Source organism: Uranotaenia lowii, chromosome 2, assembly GCF_029784155.1.
Source record: "Uranotaenia lowii strain MFRU-FL chromosome 2, ASM2978415v1, whole genome shotgun sequence".
Taxonomy (NCBI): Eukaryota; Metazoa; Arthropoda; class Insecta; order Diptera; family Culicidae; genus Uranotaenia; species Uranotaenia lowii.
The window spans coordinates 402,464,616-402,488,098 of record NC_073692.1 but is presented as its reverse complement, the minus strand read 5'-3'; the positions used below and the strand labels follow the sequence as shown (position 1 = coordinate 402,488,098).

General features: G+C 31.5%; 1 protein-coding gene across 8 annotated transcripts in view; it reads left to right on the top strand.

Moving 5' to 3' along the window:
* LOC129744475 (msx2-interacting protein-like) overlaps nucleotides 1-23,483 on the top strand; it is a 523,727-nt gene that overhangs the window by 343,017 nt on the left and 157,227 nt on the right. For all 8 annotated transcript variants that reach the window (XM_055737003.1, XM_055737004.1, XM_055737000.1 and 5 more), the window contains one exon: nucleotides 17,726-17,771. The gene's annotated coding sequence lies outside the window, so the exon portion shown is untranslated. The remainder of the gene's footprint in view (nucleotides 1-17,725; nucleotides 17,772-23,483) is intronic.

The window sequence follows — 23,483 nt, the reverse complement described above, 5'->3', positions numbered from 1 at the left end:
GTTATAGTGGACCTAAGAATCAGAAACTGCATTTGAAGGTGTTGAGAACGATCAAGGAAAACACAGGGTAGTCGGACTATGACATTGCCAAGAAATTCAACGCCGACCGGTGCACCGTCAGCAGAATTCGTCTACGCGAAGGAATACGATCCTATCGGACCAGTAAGCAACTAAACCGGACATTGAAGCAGAATTTAGTAGCCAGAGGACGTGCCCGCAAGTTATACAAGAAGATTCCAACGAAGTTCGACGGATGCATCCTCATGGATGACGAAACGTACGTGAAGATGGATTTTGGGCAGCTTTCTGGCCAAAAATTATGTAAAGCCACTGCAGTGGTGCACTGCACTGGTCACGGTGATGTCCCCGGCAACTTCAAATTCGTTTTTGCTGATAAGTTTGCAAGAAAGTGTTTGATCTGGCAAGGTATTTGCAGCTGCGGACGAAAAATTCCGGTTTTTGTGAAAAACAAGACCATGGACTCCGAAATTAACAAGGAGGAATGCCTGAAAAACTTTTTTTTTCGTACATTAAATCTCACAAAGGACTAGTTAAGTTTTCGCCAGATTTGGCAAGCTGCCACTACAGCTAGGAGGTTCTACAGTGGTATTGGGCCAACGGGTGGATTTTGTCGAAAAGGACATCAACCCACCCAACTGCCCTCAATTCCGCCCTATCGAAAAATGTTGGGCAATTGTCAAGCAGAAGATGAAAAAGAATGGTAGAACGACTCGGGAAGCAACAGAGATGAAGAGATTGTGGAACAAAATGGCCGCTGAGGTCAGCGAATAGGGTGTTCAAACTATAATGAGTGATACTCAACCAAAAGTTCGAAAATTCATCAAAATAACATCGGAATATTTTTTTCCTTATTTTTCCTTTAAAGTGAAATAAAAACCCTACATTTCAAGTACAACACATTTTTATTTCATTTATATAGCTCCGAGATAGACCCGTTTTAATGCGTCCAGATTTGTAGTGATCCATGCTTTAGTTAAAAATGTATAAATTAAATTATAAAAAACATTTTCAAAGTTTTTTTCCCTTTTTTCGAGATGTTTACGATTTGGATGTTTTGTGAACAATAACGAAGACGTAGGAAAGAATATTTAAAAAATTATATTGGTAATCGATCATTAAAAACAATCGAAAGCAAATGATATCATCTATTCATGTATTAAAAATTTACTGAGACTGGGATATGATGGAATGTTGTTTGTTTTTCAAAAGATTTGTCATAACTAGTTCAATAATTGATTTATTTATTTCTTATTAGTTTATAAATTAATTAATAATTAATTGATTAATTAGTTAATAATTAATAAATTAATTTATTTATAATTAATAAATTAATGAATGTTGACAAATCCTGAATTTTGATTATTAAGAATAGTTTTCAAAAAATGTATCCAGAAAATGATAGAAAATTGCAAGCTTTTCCATACAAATGCAAACATTTGTTCAAGAAAAAAGGTGACTGCAGCTTATAATGCCAAGTCAGCCTGACTTCGTTAACGTAAATGATAAAATTCAAGGAAACAAACCTAACATATCAATCAATATTCAAACAGATCACAAATTGGTCCCCCTCAACATGTGGGGCAAGCAACCTGCAATCAACATAAATCAAGCTGAAAATCAAGAAGCGTTTCGCTAAAGTTAACGGTCCCCCTTCTTCTAATCTTTACATATATTTTTGTCATGATTGAAAACCCGCCAAGAAAATCCCACTCACATCCTCGAGTAAATAGGCCTAGGTAATTGTTGATCATCAATTTGTTAAACCTTTCGTTACTTGGGTTCGCGCCCGAGATTGAATGAGATGCTTCTTAAAGATTTGCTGATACACATCTCCTGTTTAGAGTCTCCTAGGCATGTGTCGTTCACAAAACTACAACCTTCACAGTTAGGCCCTTTTCCATCGATTGCTATACGATGGCTTCAGGGACCTAAGCCATGCTTCTTTTTAGACCCAAATACATACATAGACAAGTGTTGAGAGGCAGTCTAGGATTACCTACCAGATGAAAATCGTTATTTTTTGTTTGGGTGATGAATTTTGTTGCCGACGTGCGACGTTCAAGTGAGATTGACAAATTGTGGACCGCCGCCGCCAGTCAGAGCTCGGTGGGTGACTTGTGATTATTTTGCTCCATCTTTTAACGGAGGCTTGATGGCCTCCAACGGTGGAAAATCTATCATGATGAAAAGCGATTGTAAACGTTTATAAGTACACCGGCACCTGATTATTGGAAGAATAAACTGAGGACTTTGAAGGGATCTAAACGACTAGCAGGTGAATGGAATTACAGGTACGCGTGATGTGTTATTCAATGTGACGGAAAATAATTTTGTACAATTTTCAAAGATCGTCACCGAAAACCAATGTTTTTTCAACATTTTTGGTTCACAAGTTTTTTCAATCAACAAAATTTTTAAAAAATGTTTAGATATATATTTTTTATTTTTAAATTGTTTGATTCAGGTTAGATATTCTTCTTGAGCAATTTCGATTTGATAATCTGTTTACATTTTTGATAAGATGGCGGATAGGTTTACACCCTTCAATTTTTAAAGAGCAAATCGGTATCAATGCATCTTTTGCTCAGCGCATTGATTTCTATGTATCGATTCAACAGTCGAAGGAATTTTAGTGTCAACTTATCACAAAGACCAGAGAAAGGTTACCAGAAATGTGCCGAAAGTTAAAAAACTGTATCTTTAGATTTTAAACATTTTATATTCTTCGGTTCTTAAAGGTCATTTAAGGTGAACAAGCCACGAACCACAAACTTTACTTTTACCCCAGAAAAAATATTCAATGTTACTTCAATGGCTTCTAAAAACATTGTTTCCACAGATAATCATACAGCTGACATATCAAAAGTTTTTAGGTTGATGAACTTATGATATCAATCTTACTCAAAAAATCGGGTAACTTGTAACAAATTTAGTTTTTTACGTCGAATCAAATGAAAACGTATGAAAATTGATAGTGTTTGATACATTTGTGATGCCATCAAGACCATATCACATAAAACACACACATTGCAGTTTTTTTTGGGTTCGTTTGGACTAAATTTCTCATTTTCCATTTTTTCGTTCCATGAAGCTGTTACGTTGTGTTGCATACATTAAGGGGTAAAAAATATTATTGAAAAATTTCTATGTTAAAATTTCGACTGGTATTAATAGTTGTAAAATAAGTTTTAAATTTCGGCTCTTCAATCTGTTGGTGGATTGGATAATTAATTTATTTTATCCAATGTTCCAAGGCTTGGTTGGACAGACCTTGAGGGAAAAAATTGGTCATCTTTTGCATGCTTTTGTTAAGACTAATTGATGGCATTATTGTAGATTTTACGTTCAATTTGTACACTCACATTTTGTAAAATTTCACCGTGATTTTAAACAAGTTTTTTTAAACAACGGTTATATCAAAATTAATCTTTTCAAAATCATCGTCGGTGCAAAGCTGTAACTGTAAAAAAAATTAATATAAAGTTTGTAAAAGATACCATTAAACCAATCATCATACTTGGTACAGTTTTTACGGCATCGAAATATGTAAAATTTTGTACATCTGTTACTCCATTTTTAAAATTTTCTATAAGAATCAAAAACCTTGAAAAACTAGCTTTAGATGCGAGAAACCAAGTCATCATCTTTGATTTATCATAAAATGTTAACTCGATTACATTATTTTAAAATGAAGATTCAGTAAGGGCTGTGGTATAAAAATGTTGCATCCAGGGCAAGATAAAGCCTTCGGGGCGCCCGGGGCAATTTCTTCAGAGGGCCCCCCTATTTTGTTCTTTTTTCATTAATGATATTGTTTAACAGATTTGAAATTAGCTTTCATTCACAAAATTCTGAAACGGAGTGAAAAATAACTACAGACCCCGTTCGATTTTGGCAACATGCCCGAACATTTTGTGTTGCCAAAATCGAATGTTGCCAAAATCGAACGGTTTTTTTCTTTAATTTTTTTTTCTTTCATTTTTATAAAATAACTATTTATATTATCGTTAATGTAACTATTAGTCAATTTCTGAAAATTTTTAATAATTTTTTCTCATGTTTTGATGCATTTTGCACTACTCTTGTTTTATTCATAAACTTGGTTGTTTTTGTCATATTTGCTGTTTTTGTCATTTTTCATCATTTTTTAGTTGTTTTTGTCATTTTTAGTCTTTTGTTTGTTTATTTGTTTTTGATTATTTTAAATTTTTCATCTTTTTGTCATTTTTGAGTACTTTATAATTTTGTTTAAAAACTTTTGTTTTTCTTATTGTTTTTTATCGACATTTCAGAACATAAAATCTTATTTAGGGCGTTTGTTTCAATTATATTGGTCCTGTTATAGAGAAAACTAAAAGGTAATGTCGCTTCTAAAAACCGTTCGTGTGCCAAAATCGGAAAGTGGCCAAAATCGAATGTTGCCAAAAACGAACGGGGTCTGTATTGAGATGAGAAAGATTTTCATTGTGATCTTCCATCCATTTCAAATCTATTTTAAATTCACACTGGAAATCTTGAATATTTGACAAAAATTTAAAGTACAAGGTCGATGCTTTTATTCTCACATTAGAACTCAAAGTCATCATACAGCACATGAATAGAAAGAAAAGATTGATTAAGAAACATGATAAACAAGACCAGAAGATAATTAACGTTTAAAAATTATAAGTTTTTCTTGAAAATCCAGATATCAGAAACTTATTTTTTTCTTCGGGGGTGGGGGGGGGGCTCTTTGAGCTGAGGGGCCCGGGGCATTTGCTCCCATTGCTCCCCTCTCTCCCTTCTTGCCAGGTCTTAGTTGCATCTAATCTCGCTGTTGCATGATGCCTCGTTTAACTGTATCACTTACATCTTGTGGACCAAGTAGGAGATATTTCGTTTTTTTTTTCGATGGACGCGAGATCGCTTCATTGATAAGTATAACTCAAATTAGATGCATTTCATAAAGAAACTTTATTCTACCTTATTGTATACAACACTTTCGATAACTCAGAGGCTCTAAATTTGTAAAATTTTGTCCAGTTGTTTCTGAGATAGAAAATGCCAAATTTTGGTGTTTTCGGGCTCAGAATTCTCAATGTGTTAATTTTATAAAGGCTTTCAGAATCAAACATTATGTGCTTCAAAACCATGCAAAAAAGGTAGGAGCGAACTTAAAAGGTTTTGTTTGATTGGAGGTAAAATTGAGCATTCCGAAGTCATTAAAAATAATTAAAATAAAGTGTATGGTTAAAGCTTTTCATAACCGTGGAAGCTCACGACTTCTCACCTTGAAAGTTGAATATCTCCACGACGACGCCAATTGTTTGGGAAGAATAAATGATTCTTCTGTAAAATTTCATGCTGAACGCGTTGGCGCCATGAAATTGAGGAGAAAAAATGGAGGGTTTTTTTTAAAATAATCGCAATTTAAGTTTCAAAATACAAAAAAAAAATGCGTAACACTGCAACTAAAATTTTATCATGCCATTCGATAGCCAAAATATTATTAAAAAAATGAAGGTCTTACCTAGGGTTGCTATCCGTCCCACAAAAGCGGGACATGTCTTGTTTTTTTTAGAAAATGTCCCGCCGTCCCACTTTTTCTTAAAATGTACCACTTTTTTGAGAAAATTTTTGTGGTAGACCTAACCCTCTCCGATTCTACCACTTAAAAATAGTTGAGTTTTTTTTCTAATCTTGTTTTATTCATCTTCTTCTACATTGAGCTTGTGATATAGCTCAGTTGGCAAGCCAGTTGCTTCCGGAGCCGATTTCCATGAGTTTGAGCCCAAGAGTAATTTTCGAACACAACTGTACCGAATATTTTTTCTAATAACTGCATAATTGATATAAGTCGCGACACTCTCGTTAAAACGAAGTTTTTTGGAAATTTTCTCTCTTTTCAATTTTGCTGCTGAGAAAAACGCACCCGTCATCACCGTCGCAAAGACAACTCTTTTAATTTTTTTTATTTTATCTTTATTTTCAAAACCAGATATGTTCTGACATTCATCGATAAGGCTTTAAAAATTAAATAACACTAAGTTCCACTGACTTACACAGGAAAATCCAAAATTAAGCCTCAATTTTAATTTATTGGTTTAATACAGAGAATCATTCAAATTCAATTTTCTTGTTGTGTTTTTTTTTTCTCAAAATCAGCAGCTTTTCTCAAATTGTCTTTTAAGACAAGAATCAAGAAATCGTTTATTTTTTAGCATTTAAGGTTGCCAGAATATTTTCCAGACACATTCGCACCGGGCGAATCCAGGCAATTTTATCTGAAAACCTTGCAAAATCCGGGCATCTGATTTCAAATCCGATCAATATCCGGGCAAATTTGGTCAAAACCACGTTCTTATTCAATTAAATCAAAAGAAATACAATTGTTAATATATTTTTTTATTCAAAAAGCTTCCGACAAACTTTCCATGAATATTGAGATATAACTTAGATTTTTGGTTTTATCACCGCGATTGTTTTAACTTCGAAGTTATCGACGTTTTTTTGGTTAGACCGCAAAACCGAAAAACTTCAATAGCTTCGAAGTAAAAAAAAATAATAAGATAAACACAAAACACCCCCTCCTCATGAAGGTCCAAAATTGCAAAGTGATTTTTCTTCTTCCAGGACCACAATTCTACAACAGTTTTTCAAAAAAAAATTTCATTTTTTGAAAGTAATTGAGTCCCAAATATTGAATCCCAATAAAGTTAGACTAAGCTTACCAGAATTTTCCGGATTTTGACGAGATTTTTTCACTCTATTTGCAAAATCAAACCAGATTTTAACATGGGTCTTTAGAATTATGTTTCTCGCGTCCAAATATTTTTTTTTAACAAATTTTGTTAAAATAAACGTAACTGATATTTTGGAAGCCTTAAATATGATTCTGAATCAGCTGATGTGTTTCGATAAAAAAAAACAGCTTTTCACGTGTTTTTGGTTTAAATCATGGGTGGCCAAACCATGGCCCGCGGGCCACATGTGGCCCGCGAAGCTCATTTTGGAGAAACCATGGTCAAAGAATTTAATGTTTTTCTTGGTCTGAATCTACACTAACTAAATTCAAATCAGAGATCTGAAAATCTTTTTGAAGTGATATAAACCCAAAGGTTAAAAGTGTATAAAAACTAAGTCCTAGAAAACATTCTTTTAAATTGTTGTGTTTGGCCATTTTCCAAACTTTTTTTCGGACATTTGTAGGTAATTTTCTTTCGAACGTACAAGTATGATAATTATAAAAATCTAATTAGTTCACCAAATATTTGCACTTATACCTCTTTGGCTCTAAGGGCCTCATATAATTTTACCAGAAAGTATACCGCCACTGAAAAAAAGAAATTTAAATTACAATTTTCAAGATATCAAATTTGTATTTGACACATTATCTGTGAATTCCTTTACTAGTTTTTCTATGTTTTCCGATTGAGATTTGTTAATTTCATATCATTGGTATAAAGAACATTGAAGCTGATTCTTGTTTTTATATTGTTGAGTTTGGATAGCCTCAGAAAGGTAGTTAGATGGTATCAAAATCATTTAAAAATCGTAAAAAGAACCACCGAATCATATCAACATCGCTATTAAAATAATACTTTTACAACAACTTCAACCATTCGTAACTTGAATTATATTTCATCCATCCAAATTTAATAACTTTTGCAAATATTGTAAAATATCGAAAGTTATGATTATCAAAGAATCAAATTCGTATTCATCCTGTTTATAGAAGCTTTTCCCAATACACCTGACAAATCGAAATACTGGAAAATTTGAAAAGAGTTGAATTGAGTTGAGGTTGAGGTCCGTTCTTTGAAAAATCAATATTTTTTATGATAAAACTAGAGTTCGTTGAAAAAGTGATCTTTTAAATGTCAAAAGCATGTGAACATTACTTTATTTCAACAATTCCAAATTTGCCTATCAAATTTTTTAAAAAGAACGGTGATCTTGAAACTTTGAAAAATCGGCGGTAATTTTTTATATTTGGAGACCATAAAATTGACTTAATGTCCATTGTAGTCACGCCATTTGACATGACATTTGGGATGAATAAACCAAGGAGGTTTCAATTGCCTTGGAAAGATTGACCTACATACATAAGTAGGGAGGGATGCTTCCGGATAACTTGCTCAAAAAAATCTCGTTTTGGACGCATAAATAAAACAAAATTTAAATACAATTTGTTTTTATTTTGGTTCGATTCAGCAAAGAGAAGAAAAAATCCGAGCATAATCCGGGCATTTTTCATTGAAATCCGGGCAACCGACCGGACCGGACTTTTCCCAAATTTTGTATTAAATATCCGGGCAAACCCGGATAAAATCGGGTAATCTGGAAAGCTTTATCTATACTAGATGCGACGACCAAGGCAAATGTTTTTTAAGGGTTTTCAAAAATCTCTTATTTTCTTTATTTCGATTCTAATGTCCAATTTGTTTTTTTTTTCGCCAGCCAATCTCATTTCTGAAATTTGGCCCGCCTGTGGAAAATGTTGGCCACCCATGGTTTAAATGAAATGATTTCTAAATTGTCCTCCATATTAACCAGATTTTTTAAACAAATTTGAAACAATATGCACTTATTTAGCAAGGTTTTAGGATAAAATTATCTGGATTTGCCGAGCACGGATACTTGCGGAAAAATATTTAGTAAGTATCCAGTTTATTATTTTTGATTTTCAGTTCAATAATACCAAATCCTGCTTCGAACCTTGGTGTTACGTTTCAATCTAAAATATTATGAATTTTCCATATTTTAAACTCATAATTTCAGAATATGAAAGGAAATATTTGTAATTAAAAACATTTCAAATATTTTGATCCTAAATTTTTATCCTCAATTTAAATGCAAAGATGAAACATTTCATGAGTCCAGAAATGAAAAATGTGAATCAATTTAATAATTTACAATTAATTTAAAATGACAAGTTCAATTACGAATAAATAACTGAAAATAAAAAACTGAAACCATAAATTAAGAATCAAATATAGTATTGTATTGCTGATTACGAGTTCTGATACAAATTTCGCTTTTTTGTTTTCAAATTCCTTATCTTCCTTATTTCCTTATTTCTTATTTGTTTTTTTTGTGATTCAGGTTTTGAATTTGAGTAAATAATGCAAAATTCAAAATCTATTCACATTCAGCTCAAATTTAAGTTTATTAATCAAAATTAAAATATCAATGTTAAAATTTCAACAAAGATTAAAATTGTAGAAAATCTCAGTTTCCTTACTATGATTCTTTATTTAAATAATAATTTCAAATTCAATTTAGTAAGTTTGAAAACACAAACCTGGTGAAATTCACATATTAAAAACTGAATTTTTTTTTAACATTATTTAAATATATTGCAGATATTTCAAAATCAAAGGCTTAAATAGAAATCTTAAATTTAAATCGATTTAACAAGAGAAGAAAATAAACCTTATGTGTAATTTAACTTTTATTTTTGAATATTAGATACATTTTCACCCATGCCTAAAAAAGTAATGCCCTTGGGTAAAAAAAGAATAGGTTGCTTTTTTAAGTTAGTAAAAAAAATTTTTATTAATAAAGCGTCCAAAATCCTGTTTACTCTTGGGCTCGAGTTCACGGACATCATCTTAGATGGTAACTGATTAACCAACAGAGCTATATCACAAGTCCTCATATTTTTTACAGCTTCATGAAAAAAATTGTCAACTTCAAGGACTTATTTTCAAAGATAAATAACTTTGATTGCAGAATAAATTTAACCTGAATAGTTGGTACTTAGGACATGTACATTTTTTCACTTGTTCAAGTAAAAAAGTTATAGGAAAAAATTGATATCAAACCCCCCCCTCCTCTCCCCATGAGTCGGTTCTTCCGACGGCTCTGGTTCGCAGTAAACAAAAATCAAAGAATTTAATGTTCTCAAAAAAAAAAATCATATTCCATATTTTTTTACTTTCTATGAACTATTTTAGCAGATGTAACATATACATATGAATTGGAATGCTCATAAAATTTGGTTTGTAAAAGTTTTTTTCTAAATGTCCCGCTTTTTTTCAGAAAGTATCTGGAAAAACTAGACTAACCTTGAAAACAAAAATTACTGTTTATCGAAAAAAAAATCCTAATTTTATTTACATTTAAATCAGTAATGCTGCTGATTTTGGGCCAAATCGGAGAAGATCGTTGCATTTCCACTCCATATAATTTATGATTCTTTGTTCAACGCTTGATGCGTTATCTCTGAAATTGAATGTTTAATGGTGACAATATTGATTTTAAACAACTCTGATGGCTTTTTAAAATATACAGGAAATAAACTAAGCGACGTAGTTTTTTTGGCAAATTTCAATAAAACTTATCTTTGTTTGCAGTATGCCTTTGACTTTGCTTATTCATGAATACCGATTTTTATTTCTATACTTTTCTCACTGTAAATTAAACAGAGCTCTTAGATTTGGTATAAAAAAACTGAAAATATATAATTAATGAGGACTCATAAAAAACTGTAAAACTGTATTAAGATACAGTGGAGGCTATATACTTAACTAGGTTTGCAAAATAAAAAATATCCTGTAGTTTCTGCACAACAGCAACACCATTTTGATCTATCAATACACCTAAAGTGCTTAACTTAAGTAGACAAAAAAACATTAAAATAAGGTTGCCAGATTACCCGTTTTTTTCGGATTCACCCGGATATTTGATATAAAATTTTAAAACAGTTCGGCCTGGATTTCGCCCGGATTTTTGCACTTTATTTAGCTTATACAACAAAAAAGAAAATTAAATTATGTTGTATTTTTTTATTTGGTCTCCAAACAAAAAAAATTCTAGCAGATTTCAAAAAAATAATCATGAAATAATTTTTCGAAGAGTAAAATACGATTTCAAATTTGGTTTTTTTTAATTTTTTTTTTTAATTCTCTTATCTTGATTTCTGTTGAGTAATTTCTGGGTCTTGACAAAATTTGCTTGAATATTGCCAGGATCTTTGGTCTCGATTGAGAAATGAAATGCCCGGATTTTTCCAGGTTTTTTTTTTTTTAAAATGGCCCAGATACGTGCTGGAAAAATTCTGGAAACCATACATTAAAACGAAAATCGATGTAAATCTCTTTAAAGCCTCAATCATAATTTCTTTTTAAAAGTTTCAAAACAACTTATTATTTCAAGCGTTTTGAAATTGTTTCGGAACGTGCCCATCATTAGCTCTCGTCTTATCATTCTCTCAAAAATGTCCCTCCATCAATTGACACTTTTCACGTTCTTATTTCGATAATAAAACAGCAACAGCTCATAAAGTACCGCAAGCTATCTGCCTGAAATTCTTAGATTGTTTTTTTTTATCAGAGAAAAGCTTGTTGTTCCAACTTGTTTTTTACTCAAGTCAAAAGTTCTGTTTTTCCCCGTCCCGCTCCAAAACTCGATAGTTTACGACAGTTCTGTCTTGTAAGTTTTTCCCTATTTTCACCATTTCTTCCTGTCGTCATCGTCTTCTCCGTCGATGGGCGAGAGTTTTGATGTCTTAAAAAGTGCCGTCCTGGAGTTTTTTTTCTTCTTCTTCTACACTACCCAGAACGAGAGAAAGTCATGGGTGGGTGGTAAATTTTTCCCCCGGTTAATGGCTTTTGTTTTCTCCCGATAACAATACGGTCGTTCACACCGACAGACAGACAAACACATTCATGCATACATTCAGGCGTTCGAGAGAGTCTTCTTGCCCAAGCCGGGGTCTGCCTTGGCCATGATAATTCACCTACTGAACGTCATCGCGCGCTTGACTTATGGGAAAAGTTTAGCTTCGAAAGTGTTGATTCGGGAAAAGCGAAATGATTTCGGTTTGAGAGGGTGTAGGATGTGTTCGGGGGAAGAAAATTTATTGGGCGGCTGCACGACGCCATTTGTTGACTGTTGCCCAGAAATCATAAAATATAGAAAGAAATACTTTATTGTTGTCGAAAGAGGAGAGAAAATATTTAAATACTAAATAACGCTGAAAACATAACTTTTCTAAGCATAAAAGTATTTCCTCCTACATTTCGATTCATTCTAGAACTCTTTCAAGGTGTATTGATTTAGTTTAATTTACACAATCAACTCATGTTTGTTTTTTTATAAAGTCGTTCAAGATGCTCCCAATGAGATGCCTTCACAAAAGAACATCTAACGCTAAAAGCTTCTCGAATTTCTGATTCTTATCGTCGAAGGCAAATCTCAAAATTACAGATTCGAACAATTTTAATGAACAGATGAATTTATTTTAAAATTTCTTAATTACTCACCTAAGTTGCAACAATTTGTTATCAAACCTTCAACCTTCTCGAAGATCAATTTGGCAAAATTTCCCCACAAGATTTCAAAGAATCAAACGAGCAATCAACTCCGTTCCATTTCAACCAAATGCATAAAAATAAATTGAGCTTAATGAAATTCATCCCCCCTTACACGTTAGAAGGCACGATAATTCGCTCCCCGATTTTAAAGGACAGCGGCAAAAGTCCAGAAGTCGGTCAGGAGCGTCTTCAGACATGGCCGTTGTGGCCTGGAATGGTTAATAAAAATTCTCAATGAGCACCCTGGATGAGGAAAAAAATCCTCTAAAGGATTTCCTTCATTGCTGCGAATGTTTGCTTCCAGCTTTCAGATAGGCAGGATTACGTACGGAATGAAGTTGGGAAGTTTAACGAGGGTGAACTCTTACAGGTTGACTTCCGATGAACGAACAACAACAGGGCAAAGAATCCGGAAACTGGACCGGGAAGATGGTAAAAATTAAATTAAAACTCATAATATCAAGTGAATGACAGTTTCCGGCCAGTCAGGCTTAGAGGAGGTCAACGCTTTTTGGCAAATCCTAATGAATATTTTGCTCAAATGTTAAAAAAAGGACGAGCGATAATCCTTTGATGAGAAGCATGTTTCACAATGCTGATAATTTTTTTTAATTTGTCATTCTTAACTAATTTTGAATCTAATACATATTCTCTATAAAAGTGATAAATACAGAAAAAAAACAATAGGAAGAAAAACCTCCAACATCTTCGAAACTGCAACAAGAATGATGAATCGCTATCGTTGTTGATTTTTTATCCTTTTATTCAATTTTGTCCTCATTTCTGTTGGTGTGATCGTAGATTCATCCCCCCTTTCCCTCTAGAGGTATCATCGTAAAAAAAAAAACATAAGAAACATTACCAAACAAATGCTTGCTGTCAAAATGGTTCAACTGATTCCTGTTTTCGTTTGTTTTTATTTAATTTTTTGTGCGATTCAAACTACACCAACTCCCATCAGCTTTTAGCAAGATTCTGGTTGACTGCAATGGAGGCGAGCGACAAAAAGTGTCATTTCATATTTCTATTTTCAACATTCGAGAAGACGGGTTTTTTCCTTTTCTATTCGAAGTGACTTTTAAGCAGTCGGTTTTTACTGCTGTTAGTATTCCGCCAGGGATTTGTCGAACGGAAAATGGAACAACAACCATTTCGTTCTGCGATTTTATGTTGGAGAAACAAATTCCTGAAGGGGTATGGCATCGATTACAATATCTATTTAGAGGTTGCAACGATTTGTACTGTCACCATTTTGTCGATTTTGTTCAAATGTGACGAAGACTGGTTATAAAGAACACAGCAACAAATTTGTGTGTTCAAATAAATCAACAGAAGGGCTTCATTAGATAATGAAAATAAAAATTAAAAGTTATTATTTTTGTAATTTTTGTAATTTTTGTAATTTTTGTAATTTTTGTAATTTTTGTCATTTTTGTCATTTTTGTCATTTTTGTCATTTTTGTCATTTTTGTCATTTTTGTCATTTTTGTCCTTTTTGTCATTTTTGTCAGTTTTGTCATTTTTGTCATTTTTGTCATTTTTGTCATTTTTGTCATTTTTGTCATTTTTGTCATTTTTGTCATTTTTGTCATTTTTGTCATTTTTGTCATTTTTGTCATTTTTGTCATTTTTGTCATTTTTATCCTTTTTGTCATTTTTGTCATTTTTGTCATTTTTGTCATTTTTGTCATTTTTGTCATTTTTGTCATTTTTGTCATTTTTGTCATTTTTGTCATTTTTGTCATTTTTGTCATTTTTGTCATTTTTGTCATTTTTGTCATTTTTGTCATTTTTGTCATTTTTGTCATTTTTGTCATTTTTGTCATTTTTGTCATTTTTGTCATTTTTGTCATTTTTGTCATTTTTGTCATTTTTGTCATTTTTGTCATTTTTGTCATTTTTGTCATTTTTGTCATTTTTGTCATTTTTGTCATTTTTGTCATTTTTGTCATTTTTGTCATTTTTGTCATTTTTGTCATTTTTGTCATTTTTGTCATTTTTGTCATTTTTGTCATTTTTGTCATTTTTGTCATTTTTGTCATTTTTGTCATTTTTGTCATTTTTGTCATTTTTGTCATTTTTGTCATTTTTGTAATTTTTGTAATTTTTGTCATTTTTGTCATTTTTGTCATTTTTGTCATTTTTGTCATTTTTGTCATTTTTGTCATTTTTGTCATTTTTGTCATTTTTGTCATTTTTGTCATTTTTGTCATTTTTGTCATTTTGTCATTTTTGTCATTTTTGTCATTTTTGTCATTTTTGTCATTTTTGTCATTTTTGTCATTTTTGTCATTTTTGTCATTTTTGTCAGTTTTGTCATTTTTGTCATTTTTGTCATTTTTGTCATTTTTGTCATTTTTGTCATTTTTGTCATTTTTGTCATTTTTGTCATTTTTGTCATTTTTGTCATTTTTGTCATTTTTGTCATTTTTGTCATTTTTGTCATTTTTGTCATTTTTGTCATTTTTGTCATTTTTGTCATTTTTGTCATTTTTGTCATTTTTGTCATTTTTGTCATTTTTGTCATTTTTGTCATTTTTGTCATTTTTGTCATTTTTGTCATTTTTGTCATTTTGTCATTTTTGTCATTTTTGTCATTTTTGTCATTTTTGTCATTTTTGTCATTTTTGTCATTTTTGTCATTTTTGTCATTTTTGTCATTTTTGTCATTTTTGTCATTTTTGTCATTTTTGTCATTTTTGTCATTTTTGTCATTTTTGTCATTTTTGTCATTTTTGTCATTTTTGTCATTTTTGTCATTTTTGTCATTTTTGTCATTTTTGTCATTTTTGTCATTTTTGTCATTTTTGTCATTTTTGTCATTTTTGTCATTTTTGTCATTTTTGTCATTTTTGTCATTTTTGTCATTTTTGTAATTTTTGTCATTTTTGTCATTTTTGTCGTTTTTGTCATTTTTGTCATTTTTGTCATTTTTGTCATTTTTGTCATTTTTGTCATTTTTGTCATTTTTGTCATTTTTGTCATTTTTGTCATTTTTGTCATTTTTGTCATTTTTGTCATTTTTGTCATTTTTGTCATTTTTGTCATTTTTGTCATTTTTGTCATTTTTGTCATTTTTGTCATTTTTGTCATTTTTGTCATTTTTGTCAGTTTTGTCATTTTTGTCATTTTTGTCATTTTTGTCATTTTTGTCAGTTTTGTCATTTTTGTCATTTTTGTAATTTTTGTCATTTTTGTCATTTTTGTCATTTTTGTCATTTTTGTCATTTTTGTCATTTTTGTCATTTTTGTCATTTTTGTCATTTTTGTCATTTTTGTCATTTTTGTCATTTTTGTCATTTTTGTCATTTTTGTCATTTTTGTCATTTTTGTCATTTTTGTCATTTTTGTCATTTTTGTCATTTTTGTCATTTTTGTCATTTTTGTCATTTTTGTCATTTTTGTCATTTTTGTCATTTTTGTCATTTTTGTCATTTTTGTCATTTTTGTCATTTTTGTCATTTTTGTCATTTTTGTCATTTTTGTCATTTTTGTCATTTTTGTCATTTTTGTCATTTTTTGTCATTTTTGTCATTTTTGTCATTTTTGTCATTTTTGTCATTTTTGTCATTTTTTTCATTTTTGTCATTTTTGTCATTTTTGTCATTTTTGTCATTTTTGTCATTTTTGTCATTTTTGTCATTTTTGTCATTTTTGTCATTTTTGTCATTTTTGTCATTTTTGTCATTTTTGTCATTTTGTCATTTTTGTCATTTTTGTCATTTTTGTCATTTTTGTCATTTTTGTCATTTTTGTCATTTTTGTCATTTTTGTCATTTTTGTCATTTTGTCATTTTTGTCATTTTTGTCATTTTTGTCATTTTTGTCATTTTTGTCATTTTTGTCATTTTTGTCATTTTTGTCATTTTTGTCATTTTGTCATTTTTGCCATTTTTGTCATTTTTGTCATTTTTGTCATTTTTGTCATTTTTGTCATTTTTGTCATTTTTGTCATTTTTGTCATTTTTGTCATTTTTGTCATTTTTGTCATTTTTGTCATTTTTGTCATTTTTGTCATTTTTGTCATTTTTGTCATTTTTGTCATTTTTGTCATTTTTGTCATTTTTTTGTCATTTTTGTCATTTTTGTCATTTTTGTCATTTTTGTCATTTTTGTCATTTTTGTCATTTTTGTCATTTTTGTCATTTTTGTCATTTTTGTCATTTTTGTCATTTTTGTCATTTTTGTCATTTTTGTCATTTTTGTCATTTTTGTCATTTTTGTCATTTTTGTCATTATTGTCATTTTTGTCATTTTTGTCATTTTTGTCATTTTTGTCATTTTTGTCATTTTTGTCATTTTTGTCATTTTTGTCATTTTTGTCATTTTTGTCATTTTTGTCATTTTTGTCATTTTTGTCATTTTTGTCATTTTTGTCATTTTTGTCATTTTTGTCATTTTTTTCATTTTTGTCATTTTTGTCATTTTTGTCATTTTTGTCATTTTTGTCATTTTTGTCATTTTTGTCATTTTTGTCATTTTTGTCATTTTTGTCATTTTTGTCATTTTTGTCATTTTTGTCATTTTTGTCATTTTTGTCATTTTTGTCATTTTTGTCATTTTTGTCATTTTGTCATTTTTGTCATTTTTGTCATTTTTGTCATTTTTGTCATTTTTGTCATTTTTGTCATTTTTGTCATTTTTGTCATTTTTGTCATTTTTGTCATTTTTGTCATTTTTGTCATTTTTGTCATGTTTGTCATTTTTGTCATTTTTGTCATTTTTGTCATTTTTGTCATTTTTGTCATTTTTGTCATTTTTGTCATTTTTGTCATTTTTGTCATTTTTGTCATTTTTGTCATTTTTGTCATTTTTGTCATTTTTGTCATTTTTGTCATTTTTGTCATTTTTGTCATTTTTGTCATTTTTGTCATTTTTGTCATTTTTGTCATTTTTGTCATTTTTGTCATTTTTGTCATTTTTGTCATTTTTGTCATTTTTGTCATTTTTGTCATTTTTGTCATTTTTGTCATTTTTGTCATTTTTGTCATTTTTGTCATTTTTGTCATTTTTGTCATTTTTGTCATTTTTGTCATTTTTGTCATTTTTGTCATTTTTGTCTTTTTTGTCATTTTTGTCATTTTTGTCATTTTTGTCATTTTTGTCATTTTTGTCATTTTTGTCATTTTTGTCATTTTTGTCATTTTTGTCATTTTTGTCATTTTTGTCATTTTTGTCATTTTTGTCATTTTTGTCATTTTTGTCATTTTTGTCATTTTTGTCATTTTTGTCATTTTTGTCATTTTTGTCATTTTTGTCATTTTTGTCATTTTTGTCATTTTTGTCATTTTTGTCATTTTTGTCATTTTTGTCATTTTTGTCATTTTTGTCATTTTTGTCATTTTTGTCATTTTTGTCATTTTGGTCAATTTTTAATTTTTATGTTTTTCTTTTTCTCTTTTCAGTAATAATTAAAAACTTAATAAGCTGATTAAAGAATTGTGAACCTTGGTAAGTATTTCTCAGTCTCTTCATATTCGTCATGATTTTTTTTTATCTTTAACCTAAGTTTTTGTATATTTCTAGTTTTTTTTTATAGAAATACCTTAAATAAAAGTTTTTGTTTTTTTAACTAAACTTATTGTTTGGTTGCTTTGGATAATTTCAAATCACCTTAAGAGCTAGAATAAATCTGATTTGGCTTGAAGTTTAAGCTCAAAATAGTTTTATTTTTCAAACGTTTTATATTCTATGGTTGTAATCTCATAAATGACCGAGCATCTTTAAAATTAAGTAGCTCATTTGAACCCTATTACTTTTGTCAAATATTTATGTAAAGGTTGTTATTTTTTAATAAAAATATCAGAAAATTTGTTATTTGCTCGTATTTTTGTACTATCGTTTTATGTTTCTTTGAATCACTTTTTCTTTTAAGTGCTTCTACGCGTTAAGGTCTCATTAACCTGAGTCTTTCTTCCAAGCAGGTAAAGATGTTTCATTAAATTTCATATTTCCATTACAGTTGCCCATTTAGCGAAACAGCAAGCCCTCCATTCCAGCTAATCGCTCTGTTCCATCAAAATTAACCGTTTTCGAAACCCGTTTTTCCTTTCTCGGTAGATTAACAAAGTTTTCAAAATTACCTCCCATCATTTTCGATAATACACTTTTCCAAACCCTCAAGAACCATCGCATCGAAGCGGCATCCTGCCGACACATATCCAATCCACGCAGGAAAGGAGTTTAGAATTTGCACGTGGCAAACTAGTCGGCAAAACGTTTGCGGGGCAGCAAAAACTGATGGAAAGCAAATTAAATGCGGGTTCCGGGGGATGTTTTCCACAGCCGTTTCAATCCTTTCCCTCGGACTAAACGATAATAACCTTCCCCCGAAGCGTTCGACGGCCGAAACAATTTGGGAAAGTTTTATCGAACCCCGTTTTTGTTATCTGTTCTGCTAGAGGAAAGGTACCCCTACCTTGTTACTGTGAGTTTTCGATGAGCATCAAGGCCGGTTCCGTCCACTTTCAGAAAAGGTTCACGCTGGCTTTTTTGGTTGAGGAAAATGGTGATGGGAAGACATTTTCCAGTACAAACTGCCAAGGTGAACTGGCCCCAGTAAGTGGATGGAATTGTTTAAGGGGAAATTTTAATAGTTAAAATTTTGAAATATTAGTGGCTTTTAACCAGAAAAATAAAAGTGTCTATAAGCAGACTTGGAATAGTAAAAATGTTCTGATGAATTCGGTTCAGCTTGAAGTTCGAGAACGTTTTTACCTTATTTCTCAAATTTCTAAAGTTTCTCCTTAAATTCAACCGATTTTGAATTTTCGATAACAATCGGACACGTTCCGGCCTCATATGGGCCCCCGGAAGGGGTTAAACAGCAAGAGATCGAGTTTTTGTTTCCAAAATGAAACCGAACGTATTGACTAGGGTAAAAACACGAACTTGTAATAGCTCTCGAATAAGCTCTAGGGCACCTTTGCTTCCAATATGCTTCCTTTGACCAACACCAACAATAACAACAATCTGATACCTACATCGATGATTGGTGACCGAGCTTAATCCTTGTTTTAAATCCCGTCCATTTTGAAGCCAGACACGTTTCGAAGTAGTAACGCTGCACGTGTTGGGCAGGTTTATAATGTTTTGATGTCAACGTCACAAAAAACCGTCATTTTAAAAATCGTGTAGTGTTCAACCAAATTTCGGCTGCGTACTGTTGTTTACATCAAAGTAAAGTACGCGTTGTCGTTTTTCGCAAAGAAATTTGCAAATGCGTGGCCTTACTCCCAAGCAAAGCAATCAGATTGTGCACAAATGAGGTCTTTCAATAAGAAAACTAGCTATGCAAGAAGGAGTGAGTGTCGGAGCAGTTTAAACCGCGTTGAGAAAGTATGGAAAACAGGATAGTTTCACAGATTACCAGAGCCGCGGTAGGAAACCTGGCATTGCAGACCGTATAATGGACAAGAAAATCAAGGATTACTTCAAACGTCATCCATCGGGATCAGTACAGAGGACTGTACCAGCTGTCAAATTGCATACAAACGCACCGTACCAAATTTTTGGTACCAGAACGTCAGTGTGGTTCCCGAAATTAAACACTTCACCCCATAACAGACTCGAAATATGGTAACATTTTGGTTGTTAAACGCATCTGTTGTTGGCATACTGCAGATTTAGAATCTATTTTAACAAGGATTATGCTGAAAACTCTGCATTTTGTGCCCAACCATAATTTATTATTGTTTCCAAAGATCCCTTTGATTGACATTCCCGAGCCGCAGATAACATTTTAAGGATTATTAAAAAATTGCCTCTGGTTGAAATTGTTGCAATGAAGACGGCCATGTTGCCCATATACGTGTTTCACTCGTTTCAAATTTCTTCTTCCTGCGGGTTTCTTGACTGAAAACTTGGTACGGAAATGTTTGCTTTCTTCAGCCCCTTGGATCAGTACGGGTTGTGGCTTGGAAACTAGATACCTCATCGACTAAATAACGTTATGCGTGAGAGAGAATATGCCTTCAGTCCCAACGGAAGCAAAAGCAGCCGGAAAAGGAGTACCAAACAGGCTGAATCCGTGAAACCGAGGGCTCGAAAACTCTATGACAAATTTCTGACCAAGAAATCGGGTTGTATTATCATGGATGATGAATGACTAAAAACTGTGCCTGACCACAATTTTATACCTCACAGAAGAAAAAGGATGCCTGCATCAGTGAAAGCCATGCAAACTAAAAAAAAATTGAAAAAGGGTTATGGTGAGGCAAGTCTTATGTGAAAGCAATAAAATGTCACACCCGCTCATAACCACAGATACTTCGAATGGCAAACATTACGTGAAAAAATATGTTGAATTTAATGGTTTGGTAACGATATTTTTGGTTTGGAAATGAGATACCGTTTATTCATTTCAGTTCGTCAAGTCCTAATGAGCTAACTACGAGCTTTAGTGATTACAATCTTGTCGCTTATTCTATGTGATTGTCAAACTCTGAATCATTCCCAAAATACTATTAGTTTCTGGGTTAACTACCCAGAATAAACTGCCAACACTGCAGGGAAACTCATAACCACAAGCTGTGTTGACTGAGTTTAGCGTGTATGATGGCAACATTTGTAGTTGAACTGTCAACTACAATTTTTCTCGATAAGTGAATTGACGAAAAGGAACGAAACCAAAACAATCTGATTTGATTTTACAGTACGTGAATTCCTTCAACAGGATCCGAAAAGAAACCGTGAGTATTTATCAACAGGATGTTTACAAAAAAGTTTTTTGCCCTTAATCAAACAGAATAACAATCCTACAATTTTTTCCTGATCCCGCTTCGTCTCACTACTCTAAGGATGCATCAAAGTGGTTTGAAATAAACAAGAACACATGATTATTGAACGACAAGAACCCACCGAACTGTCCAGAGATTCGTCTAATCAAAACTTTTTGGGCTTTGACGAAAGAAAATCTGAGGAAATACTAGAAACCAGCAGAAAGGGTTGAAAAATTCAATAAATATTGGCCTATGACAGTGGTTGGCAACCAGCGGCTCTTTGGATGGCAAGTTGTTTGTGGCTCTTTAGCTTCATGTGCAAATATTATTTATCTCAGTCAAATGTATACATACTTTTAACTGGGCTGAAGCATGGAAAAAGCCTTGCCATGTGGAAAACCTGGTACAAATTGCCTTCTTTGTCAGAAAATTTTATTTAGGTATGAATACCAAATCTAGATGCAAATCGTAAAAAACCTCACTATCTTTTACGAGAAGCTATATTTTTGTATTAAATTAAAATAACTAGTATGTAGATAAATTTGTTATTTGTAAACAAATATCTAGACAAGAAAAAAAAACATGAGTTCAACCACAAGAAAAATACTATTTCAAATTGAGAAAAGTCTCTTATGGAACTTCTTTGAGAATCTCTTTAGAGTCTTCGAGATTTGTTTGACACTCTTTTGAGCCCCTATAATATTTTTAGATGTATTCGAGATCTCTCGTAGACTGTTCTCAAAAGGGCCTTAAATTCTCTTTTTGCAGTCATTTGAAGTTCTTTCAAGACTCTTTTGAAACTTTTTTGAAACTCATCAAAGGCATTTTAAAGACTTTTGAGATTGATCTGAGACTGGTTTTGAACTGGGTTAAAACATTTTTTAGACTTTTTGAGACTCTCTGAGGGATTTTCATAGTTCTCTTGAGCAAGGTTGCCAAAAAAAAAATCTGTTACTCAATTTTTATGAAGTGCATTGAAAAATCATGTAAAACATCAACAAATTGGAAACTTTTACAGTTTTAATAGAAAAAAATTATTTCACATTACCTTGTTTTCATATTTTTTTGAGTTTCAGTCATTCGAAAGTGACATAAAAATTTATAATTTTGGAAATCTGCACTAAATTTAGAAATGTTGTGAATTACTTGAAAGTTTTAAAAGTTCTGTGACGAAACTTTTCTCAGAAATCTGTGAAAGAAAAATTTCTGTGATTTTTGCAGCATTGCTCTTAAGCCCTTTTTGAGATAATTTGAGTTTCTTTAGACTTTCTTTTGACACTTTAGTGCTTGTTACAAAGCTGTGTTCAGACTAATTAGAGACTCTCTTAAATTTTTTAATAATTATTTTCAGATTTTTCTGTTATAAGGCTCTTACAATGCTCTAGTCAGTCCCTTAAAACTCTTTAAGTGTTTTCCTGGGACTTTTTGGTAACTGTTACGAGGCGCTTTTGAAACTGTTCTGAGACTTTTTAAAGTTCTTTAAGGACTCTTGAGACTCCTTCAGGACTTAGACACTTGAAAGAATGTTTGAGATTCTATGGACTATTCTGAGACTCTTTTAGGAATTTTTGATACATTCTCAGATAAGAATGAAACTCATTTTATCCCATTTTATTCCACTTCGAGATTCTTTGAAGATTCTATCAACTTTCTTTTTAATCTTTTGAGGTTGTTCAGAAACCATCTTCAGACTTTTTGAAGACATGTTTCTAAACTCTTTTGAAACCCTTTTACAGCAATCTTAATGTGAAGCAATTTTGAATCAGAAATGAATATTAGTTGAAAATTTCAGTTCACAACTCTTTCGTGATTATTACGAGGCTGTTCTCAAACTGTTCAGGGACTCTTTTTAAGTTCTTTTAGGACTCTTCAGACTTTTTCAGGACAGTTTTGAGACCCTTTTACGATTTTTTGAGCCTCTTTAATTTTTTGAGACTCTTGACTTGTGCCCATTTTGTGATTTTTTTGGAGTTTCTGTTTTATTTTTTTTTTTTTTGTCTCTTTTGGAAATGTTCTGTCTTCTGACTCATTAGAGACATCTCCAAAACTCATTTGAGACTCCTTTAAGACTGTTTTGAGACTTCTGTAGGGTTCTATCAAGACTCTTCTGAAAATTTAAAGACTTTTTTGCAGCAATCAAAATGTGAAAAATTGAGAATAAGAAAACAATAGTTGAGAATTCAAATTTACAGCCAAAAAAGACACATGAGTATCTAACACCTGATTTTTGTTGGTTTTTTTAAAGAGATCCCCAAATTTTACGAAAAGAAGCCTAAGTTCATGAAAATTTTCTGAAACAAAATTAAGAAAAGTATTGTAAAATGTTTTTTTTATGCAGAAATTCTCAAACGACTTTTTTTTCAATATTACTTAGTATTTTGATTTCAGAGTAAATATCCCACAAATTTTAGAATTTTATCAAATTTTCATGTCCAACAAATGG